Below are 17402 nucleotides of genomic sequence, written 5' to 3' on the forward strand. Positions count from 1 at the left end.
TAGCACAGCCTCCGGGGAACCGGAAGTCAGAATGGCAAGGATCTGCTATTAAAACTCAGTGTGGCCTTCCCTCCGAAACAACAGAAATACCCTATTTTTTAAACAAGGAAACTCACCTGATTTATGGATCATGCTTCTGTTAAGGTTCCGGTTTGTTGGTCTTGGTTGTGATATCGCCTCGGGTGGGTGATGTACGTGTGAGAAGTCACACTTGTGCACTGGAGTTTTGCATATGGTTCTATTTTTGACTCAGAAGGTATAATTTTGATGGGCTCGAGTTCAGAACAAGGCACCGAAGCTTAAAGACACACAAAAGCAACTTCTTCGAGGTCGTTACAAGACTGAGAAATGGATTCCCTAACTTCAAATGATGCTGATCCTGTTAATGTGGATTTTGCCGAGTGCACGTCCTGTGTGGAGTAACCTGAAAGCCTTAATCTGTCCAAAATTTTGTTTTACTTATGCTGTGATCTGCATGTCCTTGATTAGTATGATCTGCCTTTACCAATCGCAGACAAAAGTTTTCACTGTACTGAGGCTCATGTGATAATCAATCAATCAAATAAAGTCAATCAATCGACCGATATAGACATTTCCTTATTGTTTGGGGGCTGCATAGCCTCACTTTGCACTGTGACATATTTTGTGATTCTGAGTGAAATAACAGTTAAACCAACAGAATATGGCAAGTTAGTCACCGGTTATATTGACACAGCCGGGACACATCTGCGCCACATTGTGTCACACAATAATAGTGAAGACCTTTTGAAATCATTCTCTGAGGTACAAGCCACACGCCAGACCGAAAAGCTGAAGACTGTGTGAGACTGCTGTGGTCAGCGCTAACAGAGCCGCCCAGTGGGGCGTATTGGGCTCATAACCATGAAATTAATGGATTGAAAACATCCTCTACTCGTTGACAATTCCATGTTTCAGTGTGTGTACTGCCCCCTCCAGTGTTTCTCTATAATAGATCTCCATTCTACGCATTGCGTGCTGTGTCATTTCTGCTTCCTTTCATTCAATGTATCTGAAATGAATATTTCATACCGATACACGGGGGAAATTTACACAAATGAGGAAACACACTTGTGAAGTTCTGGAACATCTTTTCCTGTTCTCTGTCGGTGTGCTCTGATCTGATTCGCAAAATCTCTTGCCAGAGCTGGGAATAAACTGGTGAAGGTGAGATACATCAGTTGTAGAGTGCTCTATGTGCATGACGCCCTGCAGTTATTCCCCACGCCGTTTCACACAGCAGTGTTCTTCCTGTGAAATGAAAAGCTGTGAATTACAATTGGATCAATTTGTTGGAGACAGAATTGCGATACAGGGACAGCTCTGCATTATTAGGACATACATCACCAACTATGAATAACCACAGGGATATACAAGCGTCAGAGAGTCGCTAGGGACTCGATGGGCTGAACAGCTTCTATCGGCGCGTGACTGACGCCATGGATTGATGCTGTCCCTCTTCCTGTCTCTGGGCCAGAATGGCTGATGGTGAAACAAAGTCTCATTGTTAACCCTATCTTCTGCGTTAAACTGTCCCCACGTCCCTGCAGCTCAGGGACGTGGGGATGGCTCTCAGTGAGTGAGACTTTCAATCGGATTGTCTTTATCTAGGAAAGTTGGGGATCAGATGTTCACTGCTGCCCGATTGCAGCAAAGAAGCCGATGTTAGTGTTACAAAAGCCTTTCTGCAGGATTGCTGTGTGAAGATGGATTTTGAACAGCAATCGGGCTGCACAAACATGCCCTCACATGACTTTACCTGAGGGTGGAGAGTCCGGATTACATTTGTGTCTTACCCACCAGCTCAACGTCTTTATCGTTGGCTCAGATAAATGATATTTACAGGAAGCTCCCAATCAAATTTGCTGATTCGCAGCACTTGATGGAACTGGCCGTGCCGATGACAGCGAGCTTTAGAGTGTAACCACACTTGCCTCTCCTCACACTACTTGCCGGTGGAGGGAAATAGCTGAATACTCTGCCGATGGAGACAACTTAGTCCAAGCAGAAGGGATAAACAGTACTGTTCTGTGAACAAGGAGGCAAAATGTCAAGGCAATATTCTGAAAACACTTTGATGCTTAAAAATCTGAGAACAAATTGGGATGTAGTTGGACCTGACCGAATCTCAGCAGGTTTGGTGTGGCAATGTAAGATTGTCTAGGCCATGATCTTCGCTCAGCAGCTTGTGTTAATACTGGCATGGGAGAATGTCTTACTTCAAGTTGCCATCGAGCCTTGGTTGTTTGACTTCACTTTTGCACGGTCGTCCTATCAACTGTCTGATAAAAAGATGTAAATCATTAAGTTGCACCCTTTGAACTAATTTTAAGTTTTGGGGTCAGAAGTGTCATTGTAGTGGGCATGGCACAGTACCACATGTGGTGGAAGTCAAACAAGTGTTAGAGGATTTTCACCCACAGAATCCCACTCTGAGTAAATCCACCATCTGGATATTCGCATAGTTCTGGGTGTGAAACTTTAGGAAGTGGGGACGTGAAATGATTGAAAACAGCGCTGAACAGGTTGATGAGAATGGTGTGGTATATGAGGAATATCAACAATAAAGGTCATTTGGAAAGTTGGGGCAGGACTCCTTGGAGAGCAGAAGGCCAAAAGCTGGCCTTGTTCAATCTTTCCAAGACATGAGTAGGTGAGACAGGGGGAATAAGGAAGGGGGAATGCTCCTTACGCTTGAACGGATCGAGAACGATTCGGCAGAGTTTTAAAGATATTAGTAAAAGAAGAAAATGTACATGAGGAGAAATGTTTTCACATCGGTAGTGGTTAGGGTCTGACATTGACAAAGACGCAGTTTCAATCGAGTTCTTGAAAAACTATTTCAATGTTCATGTTGAAAGCAAAAATGTGTAGAGTTACAGGGAGAAGGCAAGAGAATGATTCGAAAAGAGAAGCACATTTATCTCTGTAGAGAGCCAGCACAGCTAAGGTGTTTTGTTACACATTTGTGATTCTGACTGGAATCACAGTTCAACCAACAGGATGTAGGGAGTTAAACAATGGTGATATTGGCAAAGCCGGGACACATGACACAATAGAAGGTTATCCAGCAGGTACATGGCACAGGGAGGATGGCGCTGTCTGAAAATACAGCAGGATGTCCTGCGGATCAGACACAGGAAATTTCACTATTCGAACCGAATCAGCCCGATGAAGGGGACCCAAGGAGCCGGATGCGCCTGCTTCAGAACTCAATTACTAAAGAAGCTTAGGCTCGAGTCCCCCCACTGCAATTTCTGTGGCTGTGGCGTGTTCAAATAAAAAGCAGGACTGGGAGTTTGCTTTACAGAGACGGGGCACAGTGTGCATCTTGTCATGATCGTGTTCGCTTCCCACACGGTAAATCGTAGGCTCAAGCTGCTTTACGTTCCTGGCAAGTTGAGGTATTAACAAATTGGGTACGATTCCTGGAGAGTTAACTGTGGTGTGGGAGAGTGCAGATTGTCTCAAAGTGTCTGTGCTGTCATGGTAGTACTCGCTTCCAGCACAAAAAACCGCAAGCAGCTCTACTGCTGCTTTATGTTCCAGGCAAGTTAAGCTTGTACTGGAACCGAATGCAGACTGTTATTTCATCGCTGTTGTGAAACAAAGTTCTGCGGTGACTCGACTCGCCCTAATTTGGTTTTCTGGCGAATGGAAAAATCGTTCCGAAGAATTTCGGTGTTATATGTTATTGAATTTCTCCCATTTCCTTCATTTCCGTCCTGGAAGGGACAGTCGAGTCTGTGATCTAATCGAGACTGTAAGTGGTGAAATTCACTTTTAATGGCCCATTCTTATTAGGTTCTTTCTTTCTCTCTTTGCAGCATTGTCTGTGAAATGGTGGTGCACGAAGTCTGCAGTATGTTTGAAAGAGTAGTTTGGAATTGCCCTGTTGTTAGTTGTGAGATAACTTTATAACTCATGCCGTCGGGCTGTCTCACATTTAGCATTCATGCATCTCTGTGTCTGAAAATGCATGAGGTATGCCAGTTTTGTTTCTGTTCCGTGTTAAATGCTTTCAGTTTTGCGATTCGCTCAAAACATTACGAGGTAACAGGGTTTCTGAGGTAACTTCCAGCAGCAAAAATTCTCAACTGAGAATCTGGGAAAATTTCACGGAGTATGGTCAGTCGGAGCAAAAGTAAGAAAGTCGTTCGTTTCTGCAGTGTTTCACAATACTACCTCTCCCGTGAGCAGTCGAACAGACTAAATGATAGTGCCACAGACTGCGACGGCAAGCTCCGCTAAAAAGTAATCCTTTAAAGCCGGTGGAAGCAACATGACGTAATGGGGGTACATCGTGGAAAAAGATACTTCGGTGGACCTCATCCGTGCTCACCAGATCGCCAAAGTTCACTCAGCAACCAGAGACGTGAAGGTGACTCAGGCGTGAAAGCTCTTCACATCGAGAACAAAAAGCACTCAAGGGCAGTTAGCACCTCTTCCAGAGTGGATGGTGCGGTGAGGTAATTACCTTGTGACTTCTGTTACTATGTTCAGAAACTGCGGTTTTGATTGAGGTGAACAGAAACTGCATTTCTAAAAAGCACCATGGAATTTAACAAAATTTATCGAGTCGCTTGTCGTCGATTCCCACATAGGTTTCCAACGCAGTTGGTATCCATGTGGCTCATGTCCAGGTGTGAACATCTCTGCAGCACATTGCACGGTTAAGGTAAAAGGCAAGGAAAGTGGCTTCTAGAACTGGCTCCGAGGTCAGAGCATTCTCACAATGTGATCTGTCGTTCTCGGATTGTAATGTTACCTCCGGTTTTCGGGTGGAGAACATTCTTTGGGACTCTTATTCTGAAAAAAAAACAGACACAGTGACTGAAACTATGCTGCACGGTATGATGTGGATTACGGCCTGCTCAGGTTTGTGCATTTTCCCTGTAGTCCGGTGTGTTTGGTGTTCCGTGTAAACGTGAAAGTCGTCCTGTTTCGAGCAATGGGTGAAATCATTTAGCAAAGCGAGATTCGAAATTGCAGTAATGTCAAGCAGCTCATGGTTATTTGACCAAATCATAAGCGAACCCATATTCTCGAGCACTCACAGATACATTTGTAGCTGAAAAGAGTCTGAGAAGATAGACTCAGTTTACCATTGATTTTTGTCTGGATTGATGGGCTATCAATATCTGCTGCGAAATTGACATTGTAGCTGTGCCAGTCCGAGAGGACATCCCAGCAGCTGTGCGAGTCCGAGAGGAATCATGGAACCCTTATCATGTGACTTTGCATCTGTTGTTATGCAGGAGCACAATTGGAAATACAAGAAAATGAGGAGGTGCGGCCGGCTGGTAGTGTGGCCGAGCGGTCTAAGGCGCTGAATCCAGGTTCCAGTCTCGAAAGGGGCGTGGGTTCGAATCCCACCACTGCCATTTCTGCTGATCAACTCCAACGCTGCAGCTTGTTAAAATGCTGTTTCGGTGCCCACTGAAAATTGATGTTGAAAACAAAAGTAAAAGGGGTTTGCTTCCCAGGGAACTAACTGTGGTGTGGGATACTGCCAAATGTCTCTACTGTCATGATCGTGTTCGCCTCCCGCTCGGAAAATCGCAAACAGTTCTGCCATCCCAGGCAAGTTGAGCTTTTTGAAAGAGTCGTTTGGAAATGCCCTGTTGTTAGTTGTGAGATTACTTTATGACTCATGCCCTCGGACTGTATCACATTTAGCATTCATGCATGTCTGTGTCTGAAAATGCATGAGATATGCCAGTTTGTTTGTGTTCCGTGTTAAATGCTTTCTGTTTTGCGATTCGCTCAATACATTTCGATTTAACAGGGTTTCTGAGGTAACTTCCAGCAGCAAAAATTCTCAGCAGAGGATCTGGGAAAATTTCGCAGAGTATGGTCAGTCGGAGCTAAAGTAAGGAAGTCGTTCGTTTCTGCAGTGTTTCACAATACTACCTCTCCCGTGAGCAATCGAACAGACTAAATGTTTGTGCCACAGACTGCGATGGCAAACTCCGCTAAAAAGTAATCCTTTAAAGCCGGTAACATGACGTAATTGGGGTACATCGTGGAAAAAGATACTTCGGTGGACCTCATCCGTGCTCACCACATCGCCAAAATTAAACAAGTCCCGTTCCCCAGCATTTGGCCCCAATCCCTCTAAACGCATCATATCCAGAAACTCACCCGATTACCTTTGCAATTTTCTGAGTGTAATAGCCTCCTCCACTTCCTCTGGTAGATCATTCCAAACACGCACAACCTTCTTTGTGGGAAATGTGCCTCAGGTCCTTTGTCACTTTCAGCCCAATCACCTTAAAGCTATGCGCTCGAGTTTTCAACTCACACCAACTTGGGTAAAACTCAGTTAACCACCCTTCCATAAGGTCATGTTGCAGCTGTTACGCTGCAGGGAAAGTCGTCCAAGCCTATTCCACCTCGCCCTACGGTACAAACATCGACGACAGCTTTGTCTATATTTTGTCATCAATTTAACGTGTCTTTTTTTTTACGTTTTCAAGATGTCAATTACGCTGGACAACAACGAGCTATTGGAAACAAAAAGGTGAAACGTAGAACGGATTCAACTTTCAGTGTTGGACGCCATTGAGTCGCAGCACTGCCGACTCCGGCTTGTTTCTGTAGTGTAGTGGTCATCACGTTCGCCTCACACGCGAAAGGTCCCCAGTTCGAAACTGGGTAGAAACTGCTTTGTTCTTCAACTGCAGCCTTTTACATGGAAAAGAGCTGAGCTTTCTTGCATGCTTTCCCATCTGCAAACCTGCCTTCGAATTTCCTTGAACAAATCTGCTCTGGTAGTGAAATGTAATGCAATTCCATTTCATTCCAGTGCAAAGCGTTGTTAAGTTTTTCTCCAACCTGGTTCTGATCATATGCCATTCTGTTGGAGAGTGTAGTTACCGCCTTCTGATCCTTCCACGAAAAGCAGTACCGCATTTGCCTTCCTTGCGCAGGCGGCTCGGTTCAAAGACAGGAAAGAAGCAGATGCTCTGGTGTCACAGCGCACCACGAATTCCTGAACTTGTCTGTTTGTCAAATGTACCCCAAGGTCGTCTCAGAAAGACCTCATTTGGAAGCTGTCAATCGTGATTCAACGTGCGAGAATTGGCACCAGATATCCTGAATCATGTTTTGGAGCAATTCGCACGTTAGTGGCTCATTCAATCAGCAACAGCAATGAAAGAAATTGCACTCTCAGAGGAACCTTTCGACTTGCGCATTCATAGCGTCGCTAGTATTAAGGTCCGCCCCGAGATCTAAGTCATGTTGGAACTGAAACGGAGGAATCGACAGAGAGGCTACAGAATGACATCGCATCCATTTGGTTTTCTTTAAATTACTGACGAGCAGGAAAATGTAAACGGGGAGGGCGAGTGGAGAAGTGAGGCAGTTGCAGCTCTGGTGAAATTCCTTCTTTGTGATTCACTCAGCAACCAGAGACGTGAAGGTGACTCAGGCGTGAAAGCTCTTCACATCGAGAACAAAAAGCACTCAAGGGCAGTTAGCACCTCTTCCGGAGTGGGGGGTGCGGTGAGGTAATTACCTTGTGACTTCTGTTACGATGTTCAGAAACTGCCGTTTTGATTGAGGTGAACAGAAACTGCATTTCTAAAAAGCACCATGGAATTTAACAAAATTTATCGAGTCGCTTGTCGTCGATTCCCACATAGGTTTCCAACGCAGTTGGTATCCATGTGGCTCATGTCCAGGTGTGAACATCTCTGCAGCACATTGCACGGTTAAGGTAAAAGGCAAGGAAAGTCGCTTCTAGAACTGGCTCCGAGGTCAGAGCATCCTCACAATGTGATCTGTCGTTCTCGGATTGTAATGTTACCTCCGGTTTTCGGGTGGAGAACATTCTTTGGGACTCTTATTCTGAAAAAAAAAACAGACACAGTGACTGAAACTATGCTGCACGGTATGATGTGGATTACGGCCTGCTCAGGTTTGTGCATTTTCCCTGTAGTCCGGTGTGTTTGGTGTTCCGTGTAAACGTGAAAGTCGTCCTGTTTCGAGCAATGGGTGAAATCATTTAGCAAAGCGAGATTCGAAATTGCAGTAATGTCAAGCAGCTCATGGTTATTTGACCAAATCATAAGCGAACCCATATTCTTAAGCACTCACAGATACATTTGTAGCTGAAAAGAGTCTGAGAAGATAGACTCAGTTTACCATTGATTTTTGTCTGGATTGATGGGCTATCAATATCTGCTGCGAAATTGACATTGTAGCTGTGCCAGTCCGAGAGGACATCCCAGCAGCTGTGCGAGTCCGAGAGGAATCATGGAACCCTTATCATGTGACTTTGCATCTGTTGTTATGCAGGAGCACAATTGGAAATACAAGAAAATAAGAAGGCGCGGCCGGCTGGTAGTGTGGCCGAGCGGTCTAAGGCGCTGGATCCAGGTTCCAGTCTCGAGTCTCGAAAGGGGCGTGGGTTCGAATCCCACCACTGCCATTTCTGCTGATCAACTCCAACGCTGCAGCTTGTTAAAATGCTGTTTCGGTGCCCACTGTATATTGATGTTGAAAACAAAAGTAAAAGGGGTTTGCTTCCCAGGGAACTAACTGTGGTGTGGGATACTGCCAAATATTTCAAAATGTCTCTACTGTCATGATCGTGTTCGCCTCCCGCTCGGAAAATCGCAAACAGTTCTGCCATCCCAGGCAAGTTGAGCTTTTTGAAAGAGTCGTTTGGAAATGCCCTGTTGTTAGTTGTGAGATTACTTTATGACTCATGCCCTCGGACTGTATCACATTTAGCATTCATGCATCTCTGTGTCTGAAAATGCATGAGATATGCCAGTTTGTTTGTGTTCCGTGTTAAATGCTTTCTGTTTTGCGATTCGCTCAATACATTTCGATTTAACAGGGTTTCTGAGGTAACTTCCAGCAGCAAAAATTCTCAGCAGAGGACCTGGGAAAATTTCGCAGAGTATGGTCAGTCGGAGCTAAAGTAAGGAAGTCGTTCGTTTCTGCAGTGTTTCACAATACTACCTCTCCCGTGAGCAATCGAACAGACTAAATGTTTGTGCCACAGACTGCGATGGCAAACTCCGCTAAAAAGTAATCCTTTAAAGCCGGTAACATGACGTAATTGGGGTACATCGTGGAAAAAGATACTTCGGTGGACCTCATCCGTGCTCACCACATCGCCAAAATTAAACAAGTCCCGTTCCCCAGCATTTGGCCCCAATCCCTCTAAACGCATCATATCCAGAAACTCACCCGATTACCTTTGCAATTTTCTGAGTGTAATAGCCTCCTCCACTTCCTCTGGTAGATCATTCCAAACACGCACAACCTTCTTTGTGGGAAATGTGCCTCAGGTCCTTTGTCACTTTCAGCCCAATCACCTTAAAGCTATGCTCTCGAGTTTTCAACTCACACCAACTTGGGTAAAACTCAGTTAACCACCCTTCCATAAGGTCATGTTGCAGCTGTTACGCTGCAGGGAAAGTCGTCCAAGCCTATTCCACCTCGCCCTACGGTACAAACATCGACGACAGCTTTGTCTATATTTTGTCATCAATTTAACGTGTCTTTTTTTTTACGTTTTCAAGATGTCAATTACGCTGGACAACAACGAGCTATTGGAAACAAAAAGGTGAAACGTAGAACGGATTCAACTTTCAGTGTTGGACGCCATTGAGTCGCAGCACTGCCGACTCCGGCTTGTTTCTGTAGTGTAGTGGTCATCACGTTCGCCTCACACGCGAAAGGTCCCCAGTTCGAAACTGGGCAGAAACTGCTTTGTTCTTCAACTGCAGCCTTTTACATGGACAAGAGCTGAGCTTTCTTGCATGCTTTCCCATCTGCAAACCTGCCTTCGAATTTCCTTGAACAAATCTGCTCTGGTCGTGAAATGTAATGCAATTCCATTTCATTACAGTGCAAAGCGTTGTTAAGTTTTTCTCCAACCTGGTTCTGATCATATGCCATTCTGTTGGAGAGTGTAGTTACCGCCTTCTGATCCTTCCACGAAAAGCAGTACCGCATTTGCCTTCCTTGCGCAGGCGGCTCGGTTCAAAGACAGGAAAGAAGCAGATGCTCTGGTGTCACAGCGCACCACGAATTCCTGAACTTGTCTGTTTGTCAAATGTACCCCAAGGTCGTCTCAGAAAGACCTCATTTGGAAGCTGTCAATCGTGATTCAACGTGCGAGAATTGGCACCAGATATCCTGAATCATGTTTTGGAGCAATTCGCACGTTAGTGGCTCATTCAATCAGCAACAGCAATGAAAGAAATTGCACTCTCAGAGGAACCTTTCGACTTGCGCATTCATAGCGTCGCTAGTATTAAGGTCCGCCCCGAGATCTAAGTCATGTTGGAACTGAAACGGAGGAATCGACAGAGAGGCTACAGAATGACATCGCATCCATTTGGTTTTCTTTAAATTACTGACGAGCAGGAAAATGTAAACGGGGAGGGCGAGTGGAGAAGTGAGGCAGTTGCAGCTCTGGTGAAATTCCTTCTTTGTGATTCACTCAGCAACCAGAGACGTGAAGGTGACTCAGGCGTGAAAGCTCTTCACATCGAGAACAAAAAGCACTCAAGGGCAGTTAGCACCTCTTCCGGAGTGGGGGGTGCGGTGAGGTAATTACCTTGTGACTTCTGTTACGATGTTCAGAAACTGCCGTTTTGATTGAGGTGAACAGAAACTGCATTTCTAAAAAGCACCATGGAATTTAACAAAATTTATCGAGTCGCTTGTCGTCGATTCCCACATAGGTTTCCAACGCAGTTGGTATCCATGTGGCTCATGTCCAGGTGTGAACATCTCTGCAGCACATTGCACGGTTAAGGTAAAAGGCAAGGAAAGTCGCTTCTAGAACTGGCTCCGAGGTCAGAGCATCCTCACAATGTGATCTGTCGTTCTCGGATTGTAATGTTACCTCCGGTTTTCGGGTGGAGAACATTCTTTGGGACTCTTATTCTGAAAAAAAAAACAGACACAGTGACTGAAACTATGCTGCACGGTATGATGTGGATTACGGCCTGCTCAGGTTTGTGCATTTTCCCTGTAGTCCGGTGTGTTTGGTGTTCCGTGTAAACGTGAAAGTCGTCCTGTTTCGAGCAATGGGTGAAATCATTTAGCAAAGCGAGATTCGAAATTGCAGTAATGTCAAGCAGCTCATGGTTATTTGACCAAATCATAAGCGAACCCATATTCTTAAGCACTCACAGATACATTTGTAGCTGAAAAGAGTCTGAGAAGATAGACTCAGTTTACCATTGATTTTTGTCTGGATTGATGGGCTATCAATATCTGCTGCGAAATTGACATTGTAGCTGTGCCAGTCCGAGAGGACATCCCAGCAGCTGTGCGAGTCCGAGAGGAATCATGGAACCCTTATCATGTGACTTTGCATCTGTTGTTATGCAGGAGCACAATTGGAAATACAAGAAAATAAGAAGGCGCGGCCGGCTGGTAGTGTGGCCGAGCGGTCTAAGGCGCTGGATCCAGGTTCCAGTCTCGAAAGGGGCGTGGGTTCGAATCCCACCACTGCCATTTCTGCTGATCAACTCCAACGCTGAAGCTTGTTAAAATGCTGTTTCGGTGCCCACTGTATATTGATGTTGAAAACAAAAGTAAAAGGGGTTTGCTTCCCAGGGAACTAACTGTGGTGTGGGATACTGCCAAATATTTCAAATACATTTCAACAACAGGAAATGCCCTGTTGTTAGTTGTGAGATTACTTTATGACTCATGCCCTCGGACTGTATCACATTTAGCATTCATGCATCTCTGTGTCTGAAAATGCATGAGATATGCCAGTTTGTTTGTGTTCCGTGTTAAATGCTTTCTGTTTTGCGATTCGCTCAATACATTTCGATTTAACAGGGTTTCTGAGGTAACTTCCAGCAGCAAAAATTCTCAGCAGAGGATCTGGGAAAATTTCGCAGAGTATGGTCAGTCGGAGCTAAAGTAAGGAAGTCGTTCGTTTCTGCAGTGTTTCACAATACTACCTCTCCCGTGAGCAATCGAACAGACTAAATGTTTGTGCCACAGACTGCGATGGCAAACTCCGCTAAAAAGTAATCCTTTAAAGCCGGTAACATGACGTAATTGGGGTACATCGTGGAAAAAGATACTTCGGTGGACCTCATCCGTGCTCACCACATCGCCAAAATTAAACAAGTCCCGTTCCCCAACATTTGGCCCCAATCCCTCTAAACGCATCATATCCAGAAACTCACCCGATTACCTTTGCAATTTTCTGAGTGTAATAGCCTCCTCCACTTCCTCTGGTAGATCATTCCAAACACGCACAACCTTCTTTGTGGGAAATGTGCCTCAGGTCCTTTGTCACTTTCAGCCCAATCACCTTAAAGCTATGCTCTCGAGTTTTCAACTCACACCAACTTGGGTAAAACTCAGTTAACCACCCTTCCATGAGGTCATGTTGCAGCTGTTACGCTGCAGGGAAAGTCGTCCAAGCCTATTCCACCTCGCCCTACGGTACAAACATCGACGACAGCTTTGTCTATATTTTGTCATCAATTTAACGTGTCTTTTTTTTTTACGTTTTCAAGATGTCAATTACGCTGGACAACAACGAGCTATTGGAAACAAAAAGGTGAAACGTAGAACGGATTCAACTTTCAGTGTTGGACGCCATTGAGTCGCAGCACTGCCGACTCCGGCTTGTTTCTGTAGTGTAGTGGTCATCACGTTCGCCTCACACGCGAAAGGTCCCCAGTTCGAAACTGGGCAGAAACTGCTTTGTTCTTCAACTGCAGCCTTTTACATGGACAAGAGCTGAGCTTTCTTGCATGCTTTCCCATCTGCAAACCAGCCTTCGAATTTGCTTGAACAAATCTGCTCTGGGAGTGAAATGTAATGCAATTCCATTTAATTACAGTGCAAAGCGTTGTTAAGTTTTTCTCCAACCTGGTTCTGATCATATGCCATTCTGTTGGAGAGTGTAGTTACCGCCTTCTGATCCTTCCACGAAAAGCAGTACCGCATTTGCCTTCCTTGCGCAGGCGGCTCGGTTCAAAGACAGGAAAGAAGCAGATGCTCTGGTGTCACAGCGCACCACGAATTCCTGAACTTGTCTGTTTGTCAAATGTACCCCAAGGTCGTCTCAGAAAGATCTCATTTGGAAGCTGTCAATCGTGATTCAACGTGCGAGAATTGGCACCAGATATCCTGAATCATGTTTTGGAGCAATTCGCACGTTAGTGGCTCATTCAATCAGCAACAGCAATGAAAGAAATTGCACTCTCAGAGGAACCTTTCGACTTGCGCATTCATAGCGTCGCTAGTATTAAGGTCCGCCCCGAGATCTAAGTCATGTTGGAACTGAAACGGAGGAATCGACAGAGAGGCTACAGAATGACATCGCATCCATTTGGTTTTCTTTAAATTACTGACGAGCAGGAAAATGTAAACGGGGAGGGCGAGTGGAGAAGTGAGGCAGTTGCAGCTCTGGTGAAATTCCTTCTTTGTGATTCACTCAGCAACCAGAGACGTGAAGGTGACTCAGGCGTGAAAGCTCTTCACATCGAGAACAAAAAGCACTCAAGGGCAGTTAGCACCTCTTCCGGAGTGGGGGGTGCGGTGAGGTAATTACCTTGTGACTTCTGTTACTATGTTCAGAAACTGTCGTTTTGATTGAGGTGAACAGAAACTGCATTTCTAAAAAGCACCATGGAATTTAACAAAATTTATCGAGTCGCTTGTCGTCGATTCCCACATAGGTTTCCAACGCAGTTGGTATCCATGTGGCTCATGTCCAGGTGTGAACATCTCTGCAGCACATTGCACGGTTAAGGTAAAAGGCAAGGAAAGTCGCTTCTAGAACTGGCTCCGAGGTCAGAGCATCCTCACAATGTGATCTGTCGTTCTCGGATTGTAATGTTACCTCCGGTTTTCGGGTGGAGAACATTCTTTGGGACTCTTATTCTGAAAAAAAAAAGACACAGTGACTGAAACTATGCTGCACGGTATGATGTGGATTACGGCCTGCTCAGGTTTGTGCATTTTCCCTGTAGTCCGGTGTGTTTGGTGTTCCGTGTAAACGTGAAAGTCGTCCTGTTTCGAGCAATGGGTGAAATCATTTAGCAAAGCGAGATTCGAAATTGCAGTAATGTCAAGCAGCTCATGGTTATTTGACCAAATCATAAGCGAACCCATATTCTTAAGCACTCACAGATACATTTGTAGCTGAAAAGAGTCTGAGAAGATAGACTCAGTTTACCATTGATTTTTGTCTGGATTGATGGGCTATCAATATCTGCTGCGAAATTGACATTGTAGCTGTGCCAGTCCGAGAGGACATCCCAGCAGCTGTGCGAGTCCGAGAGGAATCATGGAACCCTTATCATGTGACTTTGCATCTGTTGTTATGCAGGAGCACAATTGGAAATACAAGAAAATAAGAAGGCGCGGTCGGCTGGTAGTGTGGCCGAGCGGTCTAAGGCGCTGGATCCAGGTTCCAGTCTCGAAAGGGGCGTGGGTTCGAATCCCACCACTGCCATTTCTGCTGATCAACCCCAACGCTGCAGCTTGTTAAAATGCTGTTTCGGTGCCCACTGTATATTGATGTTGAAAACAAAAGTAAAAGGGGTTTGCTTCCCAGGGAACTAACTGTGGTGTGGGATACTGCCAAATATTTCAAAATGTCTCTACTGTCATGATCGTGTTCGCCTCCCGCTCGGAAAATCGCAAACAGTTCTGCCATCCCAGGCAAGTTGAGCTTTTTGAAAGAGTCGTTTGGAAATGCCCTGTTGTTAGTTGTGAGATTACTTTATGACTCATGCCCTCGGACTGTATCACATTTAGCATTCATGCATCTCTGTGTCTGAAAATGCATGAGATATGCCAGTTTGTTTGTGTTCCGTGTTAAATGCTTTCTGTTTTGCGATTCGCTCAATACATTTCGATTTAACAGGGTTTCTGAGGTAACTTCCAGCAGCAAAAATTCTCAGCAGAGGATCTGGGAAAATTTCGCAGAGTATGGTCAGTCGGAGCTAAAGTAAGGAAGTCGTTCGTTTCTGCAGTGTTTCACAATACTACCTCTCCCGTGAGCAATCGAACAGACTAAATGTTTGTGCTACAGACTGCGATGGCAAACTCCGCTAAAAAGTAATCCTTTAAAGCCGGTAACATGACGTAATTGGGGTACATCGTGGAAAAAGATACTTCGGTGGACCTCATCCGTGCTCACCACATCGCCAAAATTAAACAAGTCCCGTTCCCCAGCATTTGGCCCCAATCCCTCTAAACGCATCATATCCAGAAACTCACCCGATTACCTTTGCAATTTTCTGAGTGTAATAGCCTCCTCCACTTCCTCTGGTAGATCATACCAAACACGCACAACCTTCTTTGTGGGAAATGTGCCTCAGGTCCTTTGTCACTTTCAGCCCAATCACCTTAAAGCTATGCTCTCGAGTTTTCAACTCACACCAACTTGGGTAAAACTCAGTTAACCACCCTTCCATAAGGTCATGTTGCAGCTGTTACGCTGCAGGGAAAGTCGTCCAAGCCTATTCCACCTCGCCCTACGGTACAAACATCGACGACAGCTTTGTCTATATTTTGTCATCAATTTAACGTGTCTTTTTTTTTACGTTTTCAAGATGTCAATTACGCTGGACAACAACGAGCTATTGGAAACAAAAAGGTGAAACGTAGAACGGATTCAACTTTCAGTGTTGGACGCCATTGAGTCGCAGCACTGCCGACTCCGGCTTGTTTCTGTAGTGTAGTGGTCATCACGTTCGCCTCACACGCGAAAGGTCCCCAGTTCGAAACTGGGCAGAAACTGCTTTGTTCTTCAACTGCAGCCTTTTACATGGACAAGAGCTGAGCTTTCTTGCATGCTTTCCCATCTGCAAACCTGCCTTCGAATTTCCTTGAACAAATCTGCTCTGGTAGTGAAATGTAATGCAATTCCATTTCATTACAGTGCAAAGCGTTGTTAAGTTTTTCTCCAACCTGGTTCTGATCATATGCCATTCTGTTGGAGAGTGTAGTTACCGCCTTCTGATCCTTCCACGAAAAGCAGTACCGCATTTGCCTTCCTTGCGCAGGCGGCTCGGTTCAAAGACAGGAAAGAAGCAGATGCTCTGGTGTCACAGCGCACCACGAATTCCTGAACTTGTCTGTTTGTCAAATGTACCCCAAGGTCGTCTCAGAAAGACCTCATTTGGAAGCTGTCAATCGTGATTCAACGTGCGAGAATTGGCACCAGATATCCTGAATCATGTTTTGGAGCAATTCGCACGTTAGTGGCTCATTCAATCAGCAACAGCAATGAAAGAAATTGCACTCTCAGAGGAACCTTTCGACTTGCGCATTCATAGCGTCGCTAGTATTAAGGTCCGCCCCGAGATCTAAGTCATGTTGGAACTGAAACGGAGGAATCGACAGAGAGGCTACAGAATGACATCGCATCCATTTGGTTTTCTTTAAATTACTGACGAGCAGGAAAATGTAAACGGGGAGGGCGAGTGGAGAAGTGAGGCAGTTGCAGCTCTGGTGAAATTCCTTCTTTGTGATTCACTCAGCAACCAGAGACGTGAAGGTGACTCAGGCGTGAAAGCTCTTCACATCGAGAACAAAAAGCACTCAAGGGCAGTTAGCACCTCTTCCGGAGTGGGGGGTGCGGTGAGGTAATTACCTTGTGACTTCTGTTACGATGTTCAGAAACTGCCGTTTTGATTGAGGTGAACAGAAACTGCATTTCTAAAAAGCACCATGGAATTTAACAAAATTTATCGAGTCGCTTGTCGTCGATTCCCACATAGGTTTCCAACGCAGTTGGTATCCATGTGGCTCATGTCCAGGTGTGAACATCTCTGCAGCACATTGCACGGTTAAGGTAAAAGGCAAGGAAAGTCGCTTCTAGAACTGGCTCCGAGGTCAGAGCATCCTCACAATGTGATCTGTCGTTCTCGGATTGTAATGTTACCTCCGGTTTTCGGGTGGAGAACATTCTTTGGGACTCTTATTCTGAAAAAAAAAAACAGACACAGTGACTGAAACTATGCTGCACGGTATGATGTGGATTACGGCCTGCTCAGGTTTGTGCATTTTCCCTGTAGTCCGGTGTGTTCGGTGTTCCGTGTAAACGTGAAAGTCGTCCTGTTTCGAGCAATGGGTGAAATCATTTAGCAAAGCGAGATTCGAAATTGCAGTAATGTCAAGCAGCTCATGGTTATTTGACCAAATCATAAGCGAACCCATATTCTTAAGCACTCACAGATACATTTGTAGCTGAAAAGAGTCTGAGAAGATAGACTCAGTTTACCATTGATTTTTGTCTGGATTGATGGGCTATCAATATCTGCTGCGAAATTGACATTGTAGCTGTGCCAGTCCGAGAGGACATCCCAGCAGCTGTGCGAGTCCGAGAGGAATCATGGAACCCTTATCATGTGACTTTGCAT

At 45.2% G+C, this 17402-nt stretch overlaps 5 non-coding genes across 5 annotated transcripts; all 5 read left to right on the forward strand.

Moving 5' to 3' along the window:
* Positions 1 to 9674: 9674 nt before the first annotated feature.
* On the forward strand, positions 9675 to 9747 carry trnav-cac (transfer RNA valine (anticodon CAC)). Its single transcript has one exon. It is a non-coding gene; the product is annotated as a tRNA-Val (tRNA).
* A 1682-nt stretch (positions 9748 to 11429) lies between these two features.
* On the forward strand, positions 11430 to 11511 carry trnal-cag (transfer RNA leucine (anticodon CAG)). Its single transcript has one exon. It is a non-coding gene; the product is annotated as a tRNA-Leu (tRNA).
* Positions 11512 to 12650: 1139 nt separating this feature from the next.
* Positions 12651 to 12723, forward strand: trnav-cac (transfer RNA valine (anticodon CAC)). The gene has a single exon. It is a non-coding gene; the product is annotated as a tRNA-Val (tRNA).
* Positions 12724 to 14403: 1680 nt separating this feature from the next.
* Positions 14404 to 14485, forward strand: trnal-cag (transfer RNA leucine (anticodon CAG)). The gene has a single exon. It is a non-coding gene; the product is annotated as a tRNA-Leu (tRNA).
* A 1219-nt stretch (positions 14486 to 15704) lies between these two features.
* Positions 15705 to 15777, forward strand: trnav-cac (transfer RNA valine (anticodon CAC)). The gene has a single exon. It is a non-coding gene; the product is annotated as a tRNA-Val (tRNA).
* Positions 15778 to 17402: the final 1625 nt, after the last annotated feature.

This window comes from Chiloscyllium plagiosum, unplaced genomic scaffold (assembly GCF_037043375.1).
Source record: "Chiloscyllium plagiosum isolate Xiang-an unplaced genomic scaffold, Cpla_swu_hap1 HiC_scaffold_42, whole genome shotgun sequence".
NCBI classification, from domain to species: Eukaryota; Metazoa; Chordata; class Chondrichthyes; order Orectolobiformes; family Hemiscylliidae; genus Chiloscyllium; species Chiloscyllium plagiosum.